General features: G+C 42.9%; 1 protein-coding gene across 1 annotated transcript in view; it reads left to right on the forward strand.

Annotated features, from left to right (window-relative positions):
* The window catches only part of MYO19 (myosin XIX), a 1,187,636-nt gene that overhangs the window by 815,695 nt on the left and 358,945 nt on the right, over window positions 1-12,996 (forward strand). The gene's annotated exons all lie outside the window — the stretch shown is intronic.

The raw sequence follows: 12,996 nt of genomic DNA on the forward strand, positions 1-12,996 counted from the left end.
AGATATTCCCCTTCAATTGACCCCTTTGTAGGACAGCTCCCAAGTCCATTCCTAGACGGACCAGAATCTTCCTCAGGCTTCTTTGTCCTTTCCTCCATGAGTCTGTCTGAAATCAATGTCATGAGGTTGGTGGATCAGCTCCTAGTGGAAAGGGGTCTTTCTGTCTCCCAGGCCTCACTTCCTTCTGGACATGGGGCTTTCTCTCCCAGGATTCCACCAAACTTTCCTCCTCTATCTTCCTCTGAGGGCTATTCCCCTTCAATTGACCCCTTTGTAGGACAGCTCCCAAGTCCATTCCTAGACGGACCAGAATCTTCCTCAGGCTTCTTTGTCCTTTCCTCCATGAGTCTGTCTGAAATCAATGTCATGAGGTTGGTGGATCAGCTCCTAGTGGAAAGGGGTCTTTCTGTCTCCCAGGCCTCACTTCCTTCTGGACATGGGGCTTTCTCTCCCAGGATTCCACCAAACTTTCCTCCTCTATCTTCCTCTGAGGGCTTAGAGCTTATGACTCCAGTTCCAGCTGCTCCAATGCTGAAAGACTTTTCCCCGTAGGTTCCGGGGTCTGCCTTGAGTTTCTCAGTTCCATTTGAACTGATGGACTCCCAGGGCTGTAGCTCTGTTGCTGAATCTGAGGGTCTTGGATTGGCTCTGTTTTTTTTTTTTTCGGGATCGTCCTTGACTTTGAGCTTTGGCTGACTTGGACTTTTCTTCAGCTGCTGCTTCATGCTTCAGGGATACGTTTCTCAGAGAGGGGTGGGACCACGGTTCCGAGGTTGTCCTCTGTTCCAGGCTCTCATTGCTCTACAGGGGGACCTGCCTTTCAGTTATGGAGACGGCATTGGCCTCGGCAGGTTCTCAGCTGGCCCCCTCCTGTATTTGAGTGTTATCCCTGGGCTCCCTCTTGCCCAGAGCTGCCACAAACCTCCACACCCGGGCAGTGAGCACTTAAGCTGCAGGATACCCCTAAACAGGGCCTGTCTTCTTCAGAGTCCTCCTTAGAGATTCCCACTGAGGAGATGCCCTGGTAAAAGCCATGCAAGAGGAAACGCATGGATTCCCCTGAAGAATCTGTCACAGAAGACACGGACTTTGATGATTGGGAGGGTTCCCCTCAGTCACCTCCAGAAGGATGCCTCCTTTGGAGATATTTTAAAGATACTAAAACAGAGGGGTAGCTGGAAGCCCAACGACCCTACCTCTGAGGAGTCGGTGTACTTGCAAGCCTTGATGCTTGCCCATCTACTTAGGTGGCTCCTTCTGCTGATAGTCTTATTAAATTGATCACTCTGCGGGCTTGGAAGGCCCCTGAGTCCATAGAGGGAATCCCCAGGAGACTGGACAGAATTTTTTCAGCTCCAGAGAACCACCAGCATTGAGCTAAAGGGTTAGCAGTAGATGCCATGGTGGTTGCTGCTGCCACCAAGAAGGAACTGGCAGAAGAGAATTCCACTGTTCATCCCCCTAATAGAGAGTCCAGGGAGATGGACAGATTCGGAAAGCAAGTGTATGCATCATCAACCTTCTCTTTAGGGCCCTTGAATTTTATGGCACACTTTACTAGGCTCCAGAGGGATCTGATCAAGACGTTATCTGATACCCTTGCAGGAGCTGTGTCTGAGGAGGTCCAAGATAAAGTGGCCCCAGCTGGCTACACCTGGAGTCTACTTCCTACTCGTCCATGAGGCTTATCGCACATGCAGCTGAAGGGATGACTAGGGCATCGGATTCCGGTGTTGCCATAAGGCAACACTCCTGGATATGCTTGTGTGAGTTTGTGGAGCCTTTTAAGTCTTCCTTCATCAATGATTCTTTTGACTGATCTTCCTTGTTCGACCCCAAAGTCAGAGAAACATTAGGCAGGTGAGAAAAAGATGGAAAGACTTTTTCTGCAGTGGGCATACATTTTTCTGCTTCCCAGTGGTCCTACTCTAGGAAACAGAGGAACGTCAAGGTGTGAATCAAAAAATCCCAAGGGCCTTTTCAGGACACGTGGTGGCTCTCATAGGGGCAGAGGGGGGAGCTCCAATGGAAGATGCCAACCCTGTGGCAGAGGTGGCCTGCAAAATCAGGGTTCCAGAGATTCTTCCTCTGGGAAACTCTGCCAGCACTCCTGAAAGGGGGTCCAATTGCTTACCCCTGGAAGCAGTTGGGGGAAGATTCTCTTTGCACTTGAGAGCCTGGCAGCAAGTAAGATACATGGGTGCAAAAATCATTAGCAGAGGTTACCACATTCCCTTTACTGCCATTCCAAGATCAAGAAGACTCCCCAATGTTCCACCCACTCAGAGGGATCGAGCAGCTTTGGAAATTCAAAAGCTGCTAGAGAAATGTCATCCAAGAAGTCCCACCAGAGCAGATAAGATCCGGAGTTTACTCTAGGTTCTTTTTGGTGCCAAAAAAGACAGAGGACTTTAGACCAAATTTAGATCTCACCCTTCTGAGCAAGTTTGTTCAGCAAGCAAAATTCTGGATGGTCACGGTGTAGTTTATACTACCCTTCTTAAAGGAAGATAATTGGATGTGATCTGTAGATCTTCAGGATGTGTATTACCACATAAAAATGGACAAGTGCTCCAGAAGGTTTCTCCACTTTCGGCTAGGCGCCAGTCCTTCAGAGTGCTGCCCTTTGGCCTCACCAGCCCCCAGGGTGTTCGTGTTTGGTAGCAGTGACAGCTCACTTGAGACTGCACGGATTCTGGGTGTTTCCCTTGTCTAGACCAATGGCTCATCACCATTCCCACCAGGCATCTACTGCTTCAAGCAACAGATTTCATTCTTCACCTGTTAGCTTGCCTGGACATTACAGTGAATTAATCAAAACCTCGACTAAGTCCAGCTCAAGATCTAGAGTTCATAGGAGCCTATCTAAATACCATCACTTGTACAGCTCTCCTTCCTCTGCACAGGTTACAGAAAGTAAGATCCCAAGTATAAGCCATTCTCTCCAGTGACAAGGTACCTGCATTGTCAGCCCTTTTAAGCTTTAGGGTACATGGCAGCAGCCATTACCTTACCTCTGCTAGCAAGATTTCACATGAGACTACTACAGTGGCTTTTGGCATCCCAATGATCCATCCTGAACCATCCAGTGATGCATCCTGTTTTAATCAGTCGTTGCAAGAAGGACTTATCCTGGTGGATGGAATCTGAGGAAATTCTCTTAGGCTATCCCTTCCTTCCACCTCAGCCTGAGGCCATAGTGACCACAGACTCCTCTCAGATGGGAGGGGGGTATTATCTGGGAAGAACAGTCCAAGGCACTTGGTCCCTGATGGAGGCCAATCTGCATATCCATGTTCTGAAACTGAGGGAAGATCTCTTAGCACTGCAAGCCTTCCAAGCTGTCCTCCCTTCAGGAACAATTGAAATTCAATCAGACAACACGTCAGTAGTCTAGTACATGAACAAACAGGGCAGAACCAAGTCTTTACCCCCCTGTGTCGAGAAGATCTCAATGTCTGGCAATGGATGATATCCTCCAACCGCTTTCTGATAGCAACGCATATCCCTGGGATCTTGAACGTGATGGTGGACAAACTGAGCAGATGCTTTCTTCTGCCTCATGAGTGGTCTCTCAATCCCAGAGTGCAGAAGGAGATTTTCCATTGCTAGGGCCAGCCTTGCTGCGACCTATTTGCATCACCCCGGAAGAAGTGCAGCAACTACTTTGCACTAATCCTACCTCAGGACACCTCTCTTGACAATTGTTTAAAGTAGGCCGAATTACAATGGATGCTAAGACTGCAGGCTGATAAATATCCAGGCATTAATGCTAATGCCTGTTTGAAACCAGCCTGTAAAGGGCGTAAATTGAATCTGTGATTTGTTTGGATGCTCAACATGTTTGTTCTTATGATTGGTTACCATAATGTTTTTAAAGAGCTGTGTTCTATTTTTTGTTAGGATCTGATGAAGCATATTTTATGCAAAAGCGCTTATCTTTTGTCTTATTTTATTTCATTAGTGTGTGTCTCGGCCATGGCAGCCTCAGTGGTTATCATTCTAAGTTGTTTTTGTTCCAGTTTGGGCTTTTGGGTGCTGTTTGGCTGTTTTTTTTTCATTTAATCCCCCCTCAGGGGGAGTCCCAGAGGGATGCTCTCCTTCATGATTGGCCCTCGGGACTACTCTGTACCTTTCTCCCATTCCCACTGATTCCTCTCTTCTTGAAAGTCAGCAGGTTGAGAAGCAAGGTGTGATCCTCATTGCACCCTTTTGGCCTTGACAAGTCTGGTTCCCCTTTCTGTGGCCTCATCTAATTCACCATCCATGGATTCTGGACTCAGTTTGGATCTTCTCTCTCATCCGCAGGCACTGGTGCACCCCAGTCTTCAGAACCTCAAGCTTACATTTGGCTCCTCCAATCTCGTTAATCACCAGGCAGAAAAATGTGTCTTCTCCAGTCCAAAAAATTTTACTGGCTTCCCGTAGACCTTCCACCAGGAAACTTTACCACAGCAAATGGAAAAGATTTTCTGTTTGGGCACACAATAATGGTTTTAACCCCTTCTCCGCACCATTTGAAAAGGTATTGGAGTTTTTGGCTAAGCTTTTCAAACAAGGAGCCCCTGCTGCTACTGTTAAGGTTCGACGAGCTGCTGTTTCCAATTTCCACAATGGCTTTGAAGACCAATCTAAATTTCCCGTAGATTGTGTAAAGTGTTCATTAAAGGAATTTTGTGGTTGAAACCACCTTATAAAGATGTAGCTCCTTGGACTCTGACTATGGTTCTGCAGTCTTTGGTCCTTTCCCCCTTTGAACCCGGCGGCTACCTGTCATAGTTTCTTTCATGGAAGACCATTTTTTTGATGGCCATTACCTCTGCCAGATGAATTTCCAAAATTCAGGTATCTTCCAAACCTCCATATTTGATTTTTTTTTTTTTCATAAGGATAGGATTTTACTAAGAACCACAACCCATCTTTTCTTCCTAAGGTGGAATCAGAAACTAATTAATCAAACCATTGACTTACCTGTTTTCTTTCCAAATTTTTCCAAGAAAGGTGAATATTGCTTACAATTGCTGGATGTTTGCAGAAAGTTACACTTCTGTCTCAACAGAACTAAAGAATTTACTGACCAGTTATTTGTCTCCTTTTCCGGTCCATCTTTGGGGACACTTGTTTCAAAAGTCACCTTGTCAAGGTGGTTTAAGGGACTGCATTACTTTCATATACAATAAAAAGAATCTCCAATTACCAGTGCCAGTGAGAGCGCATTCTACTAGTGCAATAGCCGCATCTGCTGTTTTCCATTCTAAGGCTTCCATGGATGAAATTATACGCAGCAGCAACTTTGGCTACTCCACATACCTTTCTCACTCATTACAAATTGGATCTGGTCTCCAAGGGAAGAACATCCTTTGCCTCTATGGTTCCCAGGAATATTATTCCATAAGGCTACCCAAGATCTAAAGTAGCTGGGGACTCTGTCCCAGAGGTCAAGGATAAATGAAGACTGACATCATCAGATTAAGAAGTTATGTACTTATAATAATGTTCCATCTGTGTTGTCAATCTTCATTTATCCTTGGCACCTTCCCCTCCTTCCCCTTCCTGCGGACTCCTTGGAGGATTGGGCACTTGTCCAGGTAACTTTATCAGGTCTGACCTGACATAGCCTCTTCAATTCCATATACATATTCTTCTATCTACTGTGTAGCTACAAATTCTATCTGAAGTAATTTGGAGAGGGGTATTGTGGGTAGAGACTTAGCTCGACAGTTTTTTGCTTACACAAACTGTAATGGCCAAGCTGGTTCTGAGGATCGGAACTGTGTCCCAAAGGTCAAGGATAAATGAAAATCGACCGCACAGATGGAACATTATGGTACGTATATAACTTATTTCCTCCAGTTTTGGATCAAATAACAATGGAATCCCCACTCTCTTTTTCAGGGGATTCCGCCACATTCTGTAAACCAAAACATCTGCTCCCTCCAGTTTTGGATCACACATTGTATCAAGGGGCATAGAATTAATGCCCTCACATCAGGGAGGCAATTTTTTTTTTTTTTTAATTGAAAATCTTTGCGGTGAAAGAAGACACTTAGAGACCTGTTCTAGACATCTCTCTTCTGTCTTTGTATCAGGGTCCCAATTATCAAAATGCTGTCCCCTCCAAGCCTTGTTACCATTCTTGTCCTCTTCATTTTCATGGTAACAGTAGACTTAAAAGATGCTTTCTATCACATTCTTATTGGCAAGGAACTCAGAATTTTTAAAGATTTTCTGTATTTAGCTTCCATTTTCAGATCTCTTGTTCTATTTTTATGCAAAAAGGGTATTTACAAAGTGTCTGGCTCTAGTCTTTGCATACAGCAGACTTCAAGTAATGCTCATTTTCCACATTTGGATGATTGTATGTGAAGACTTTTCCAATTCCCAAGATTCCTTGATGTGTCAAAGAGCTCCTTCTTGGTCAGCTTACAACTGAACTTGTAGAAAATTTTCATCCCTTCACCCACACTATTTTTTCTAAGATGGTATCTGGATACTTCCCTAGGAGGAACAGACTTTTCTTCAGGGCTAAGTGGAGCTGTACAGAGGGAACTTCCAGAGGTATTCTCAACCAGTGTCTGATATTGTCCATGAAATTTCTCAGGATTTTGAGTCTCTTGTCTTATGTGATTGTCATGATTCCCTTGGCCAGACTTCATATGAGAAAAATTCAGTAATACCTTGGGTCAAACTTGTCTCAGCGTCATCAACCTTCATCGTTTCAGATTGCAGTGCTGGTATTTGTAAGAAGGTGATTAAGATGGTGCGATGGGCCAGTTGTCTCTCAGTCTTGATCTTCCTTTCTCCCTCCTCCTCAGGTTGTCACAGCAGATGTCTGAGACGATACTGGAGGGGTGGGCTTTTTCAAAAGAGGTGTAAATACAAGGTCTGTGAAACAGAGGACATAAAAAGGCACACACATATCAGACATATGTTCACAGTAAGCCATATTCTACAGGCCTTAAGTCAACTCTGGTCTCCAGGACGTTTGTTTTTTGGCCAGGTTAGGTTTGTTTTGCGAGGCCTTATTTCAGGGGAAACCCAAGGTGCATTTATACTTCTAAGGTAAATTTGGTCAGGGCATCAGGAGCTTCCCCTACTCTTTTTGACAGGTGCTGTGTAATCTTTTATAGCCACCTGCATGTGGGATGGCATCTTAGTTTAATGTCTCATCTGAAGAACAGCACACTCAGGAGTGCAGCACCCCTAATACTGCACTGCAGTGTCAGCAGGATAATTGCCAAAGGTGAGTGTGCTACCTATTCTACTACATGTATTCTTCAAGTTATCACAGATAACACCATGGTGATGTGGTATACAAACAAAGGAAGAGTTTCCAGATCTTGCCCTCTTTGCAGACTTGCGGTGGTGGCATTTGAGGTCGCAACACAGCTCAGTTTTACTGTCTGACTTCTTACATGCCATCAGAGCAAAGCATTATTGCAGACTAACTGAGCAGGACAAGGACAAACCCACAGGAATGGAAACTACACCAGGGGGTCTTCTGGAAATTGATTCAAATGCGGGGAACACTTCAAATACAGCCATCTGCCTCCTTTCAAAACAGGCAGTTAAAGAAATTAAATTCCAGGATTCCCTGCAAACAGACCTGGAAGCTGGATGCTTTGTCATTCCCACTGATGGGAAATATTCCTGCATGCATTACCACTGAGATCCAGTGTTATTCTAAAGAACCAGAAGGATCCCCAAAGATATTGGTGGTGCCTCCCTTTTGGCCTAGGCAACAGTGGCTGTGTACACTCTTTTGACAGTGGCCAAGGGCAGTTACCACAGTCTTCCCCTCAGACTGGATGTGCACACACAAAGCAGGGGTCATTTGATGTACCCTGTCCTGAAGACGCTTCACTTGACTGCCTGGTTGATAGTTTCAGTGCCATGCAGAAGGGATAAAGGAGCTGAATAACATGCTTACTAGAACATCACATGCGTATGTGGAAAAAAAAATTTAGTCTGTGCCATGTTAAGAACCAGGACCATTTCAAGGCCAAGATGCCTCTAGTTCTAGAATGTATGCAAGTTTATTATCTATGGGTTTTTCCTAGTCTTACATCAGAATTTGTCTTAGACATTTCTTCTCTGCTTTTAGATTCTCCCCTTTATTTCTGTCCTCAAGTCAAGTGGATTTTGAAAAGGGTTTTATATATTCATCCACCTATAAAATGGGTGGCTCCTTGTTGGAGCCAAGTTATTCTATTTGAATCAGTTCATCAGACTGAGTTGAAGTTCTTCACTTGGAAAACTGTATTACTCTTTTTTCTGACTTTTACAAGATGGATATCCTCCCTCCCCTAACCCAACCCCACAGTTCTTTTTGGCTTATTGCCAGTGTATGAATATAAATACAGTTTTGTGTACAGTTACTTATGCTACATGTTGAATTTTTCCTTTTCTGGTATTTTCCTTTCAGGGCTGTAACCTCTTTTTGAGCCAAGAAAGTTTTGAAACCTTTGGCAGACTAACAACTGCTTTCATGTGGCTCTCCTCAAGCACCACAGTGGTTCAGGTATGTGAAAGGTGTCCTGAAACTTTGAAAGCTGGTCAGTGGTCATATCCTTGGCAGGATATAATCCAAATAGCTTGGGCAACTGCAGCAGTCCTCTTAAAACATCTATTGTCATGGTAAGTGTGACGTCCCCACTCTGGGCCAGTAATAAAGGAGCCTGAACTCTCACCACTGACACTGGCGAGGGAAGTTTACTTGGACCAAAGATAGATAGCTGCATCTGGAAATACTGCTTGTATCTGCATAAAGCACAATTTCCCTTAAGGGCACACAATGAACACACACAGTCTGGGGTCTGGATTTCTCTCTGTCTCCCTTCAGGTCCCCATAAGACTCCCCACTGGCAAAGCTATAGAGTTCAGTCCTCAGTAGTGTCTCCAAGTCAAGTCCTCCAGCACCCTCTCTGTGAAACCAGTGCTTCGTGTCCCTGCTCCAAACAGCTGACATGCACTTTGAGATTTGATGTACACACACACACTCTCTCTCTCTCTCTCTCTCCTAGGAAAGGCTGGCACAGATTTACTAGCTATGCCCCCTTCTGCCCAGACTATAAGGTAGTTACTGCCACCAGACACTCCAAAGCCAGCTACTCAAAGGGTCTTGCAAGGGTACCCAGTGATACTGAGTGAAATTAATATTAGTACAAATGGTAGTGTTTTGAACAATGCAGTAAAGCTTCCAGGAGTTGCCACAGTCACCAAATACAAGTACTTTCAAAGGTTAAAGTATTCTCTAATGGACCAGCCACAATAAAAAGTTTAAATATATTTAATAATAAAAAAGAACATGAAAATACTAAATATCTGTTTACAATAAACAGAGTTTCAAGCACAGGAAATATTAAAAATAGATTCACAAAGATGCAGAAAAACAGTACTTAACTAATGTCACTGTTTTCCTGACTGATTTAAAGAATTACTAATCCCTAGCTCACTTACTAGAGCAAGGCAATATGAAGTAGGTGAGGGGTCCTTCTTTGTCAGGTTCCAAAAAGAGATTGCCATGAGACTTCAGTCTTGTCTAGTATTAAAATGTCATTACAGAGCTGGCTTACAGAGTGACATCACACACGTCTGGGTCATATGACTTCTGGTTTCCGTATTACCCCTTGGCTAGAAGCTGCCAGGATTTAGCACATATATGTCAATAATGCATACACATAGAGCTTTACTAAGATCTGTTGCAGCTTCTGGAAGTCAAATAATTTCAACCTTCCAGAGTTACAATTAGTTCCCTGCTAGAGACAATACAGCTGGATTCCTGGTCCTTGTTTTCCCAGACATTGTCTCTGGCTGCAATCAAAAATGTAAGATACAATCTTGATGGCCTAAATCAAGTAATTTAATTTCTTACAATTTTTCAGAGTTAGATGGATTCGGATTAACCTTTTCTTTTCCAGTATCCACTAGTAAAACATACATTTATAGGTTCATAGGTTGGTACTAGGCTATCAGCCCTAGGGCCAATACAAGCCTAGCCATAACAATTCCCTGGCTATTTCTTCCCACACTATTTACTTCCTTGGACCCCTGTCTAGCAGGGCAACTGACGTGATCCCCGGGGTGAATTTCCTTTCTCCCATCCAATAGTCAAGGTTCCTTTTGAAGAGGGCCAAAGAGGCACTCTGCTTGACATGTATGGGCAATCTATTCCAGAGTCTGGGGAGTCTGTGGGTCAGGAACCTATCCCTCCAGCATGTTTTGTTTATTGTGATGACAAGGTTTAGATCCCTGGAGCGTGTGGCTCTGAGGGATTGGGATTTCTTTAAGTGTAGCATGTCCAACAGCTCTGGGTTTGACATGGCCTTGTATGTTAAGCAGAGATTGCCTCTGAGTAGACGATATGCGACAGAGTATAGCTGGAGTTTTTTAAGGTGGTCAGCGTAGCGCATCTGCTTTAGGCCTGTGATTCTTTTAGTGAGGTATTTCTGCAGTCTTTCCAGTTGTTGCAGATGTCTTGAGAGGCGTATAGAGCACAGGCAGTGCTGATGAGTTGGATGGTCAAGAAAAAATGCTTAAAGCTCTGATTCTTTCTGTTTTTTTAAATCACATTCCTGGTTCCCATTACATCATTCCTCACATTTCCATGGGTTCCCAGGCTCACAGAAACTACATTTACATTCTTAACATCTCCTTTTGTTATTTTGCAGCTGGTCAGGAAGCAGAGAAATAAAAATATGTTTGCATGTTTAAATCTAGCAATTTAACTCTTGGTTAAAACAATAGAAAGAATGTCTTCATCTAGACCGCCTGGAGCCGACTTTAGATCAAAGGGTCACAACATGCTTTACTTGATCAGCTTTCTGACAGCAGAGTGTACTGTTACATTAATATTTACAGATGACATAATTATCTCCAAAATCTTATCAGGCTAGGCTGGCAGCCTTCACATCCCATAACTCTGTTTTTCCCTCACTTCATATTCATATTGCAATTCCTGTTTGTATTAGACTAACTTACCTTTAATTTCTCTACAAAATGTCTAACATTTCTCTAAATATTAAATTGTCATATACCATGTATGGATTCTTAACCAATGCTTTTATATTATGTCTAATTTATTATTTAAACTGCAGATGTTTTTGTTTTAGTTTTGAAGATTGTAAAAATATTATTCTTAAAATGTTTTGTAATAGCTTTTCTCCCTTGACCTCTGCTGAAAATGTGATTCTACCCAGTCAGACTTTCCCAGTAATCAAATGTCAATAAATAAATAATAAATCTAATCTTGAGCGGTGGGTATTTTTGTAATAATCTCATCTAATAAGACTTGATATCTCTCTCTGTTAAATTCAAGCAATATCTTTATTTGTATATATCCAGAAACTGGAATTCAGAAATTGTAAAATTCACAATTCCAGGTAAGCATTTTCACGCAGAGATGAGCTTCCTCTTATCTAGTTATTCAAGTAGGCCAACTGCTTTCTTTATCCTTAAAATGTGTTTGAATAATTTGGTACAGGTACTTCTGAGCTGGTTGACTGGTGGTAGTACAGGTGTTTGGCATAAACCTTTGCTTCAGTATGAAGAAAAAATGTGAACAGATTCTCCACTGTAATTTGTTTGCAGTTGAAATGGGCATCAGTGTAGTGGACCACAATGAAGTGAGTTGTTCATATTTGCAATGTTTACACAAAGTTCACTTTAGAGCTCCTTATGTATAAGGCACACAGTCACATTTGTGTAGCTTCAGAGTAAGACAGGTATTAGTATTGCATGGGAAAACATTTGACAGTTTTGTTCATAGATTTATAGGAGATGCAGGCCTAGCCAGTATAACCTAATTTTACCCAGTATATGGCACCTAGGGGCAAGGAGACCTGGATTTGTGCCTATGCATTGAGTATCTTAAATTAATAAGGGACAGGAACTAACCCCTGGTGTGAATTTGCGGTTCCCAATCCACTGATCCAAATTGCACTTGGGCCAGGGAAAGGGCTCTGCTTAATGTGAATAGGAAGCCTGTTCCAACGAATGTACCATCTTTGAGACACTTATCTGTCTGTCCGGCATATTTTGTTTGAGTCGCTGTCTAAGTTTAGATCCCTAGAACAGGTGACCCTGTTGCTGTTTGACTTGTGGATGTGCAGCAGCTCCATCAGGGCTGGATTTGTGAGTGCCTTGTAGGTCAGGCATAGGTCACCCCTTAATAGTTGGTAGGAGACCAGACTAAAAGCTCTATCCCTTTACTCTAGCAGCACAGGACATGTTTACAGCCCTGTATTTTCTTTTTGAGGAACCAGTGAGGTCGCTCTAGCTGCTTTAAGTGCCTAATCAAGTACATGTCAAATGATGCATTGTAGTTGATTAAATGGTCTAATGAGGGCCAAGTACAATGGGACTATAATTTCCTTGGATCTGGATGCCATACCTTTACTTAAAAGTTGTCACATAAGACTTCCTTACCACTGTGGACACATGCCAAAGTTCAGGCTACTATCTGTGTACTGTGTAAAACTGTCAAAAGCACTACTGACACTGGACAGTAGATGAGCAAAAAATGAATATAGGAGTCCCATCTTGAGCTTTTTAGCTATGTTTAGTACTTCACATAAGTGTCTTTTGTTACAGATCAAGTTTTGCTCTGAAGCAACATACTGGCAAGAGAAAGTATATCTTTAAAAGAATAGTCTCTCATGTGGGCTATTTTAAAACTTTTGGCTGTTTTTGGCCAAATCACTTTAATCAGCACTTTCTAATTTACAGTCTTACATTTGTAAAAATAGTTTTTGTGCTTGGAGTTGTGTAGCTCCTTCAACTGTTATTTATTGGTGTCTGCTGCAAATATGTTTTTAACTTGTATGCAGCCTTTAACCAGTCTAGTTCACATGTAGAAAGGCAGCGATGCAGAACGAGATGGAAATGTCTGTTAAGTAGTTTTACCTTGTGGCATCAGTTTGGTGTTCGATTTCACAATTGTTTTACTAGTTTAGGAGGCTCTCTGTTTTTCCTGTTTAGTTGCTGTGTGTAAAAAAA

The sequence above is a fragment of the Protopterus annectens genome, chromosome 13.part0 (genome assembly GCF_019279795.1).
Source record: "Protopterus annectens isolate FY-2018-M chromosome 13.part0, PAN1.0, whole genome shotgun sequence".
Classification (NCBI taxonomy): Eukaryota; Metazoa; Chordata; order Ceratodontiformes; family Protopteridae; genus Protopterus; species Protopterus annectens.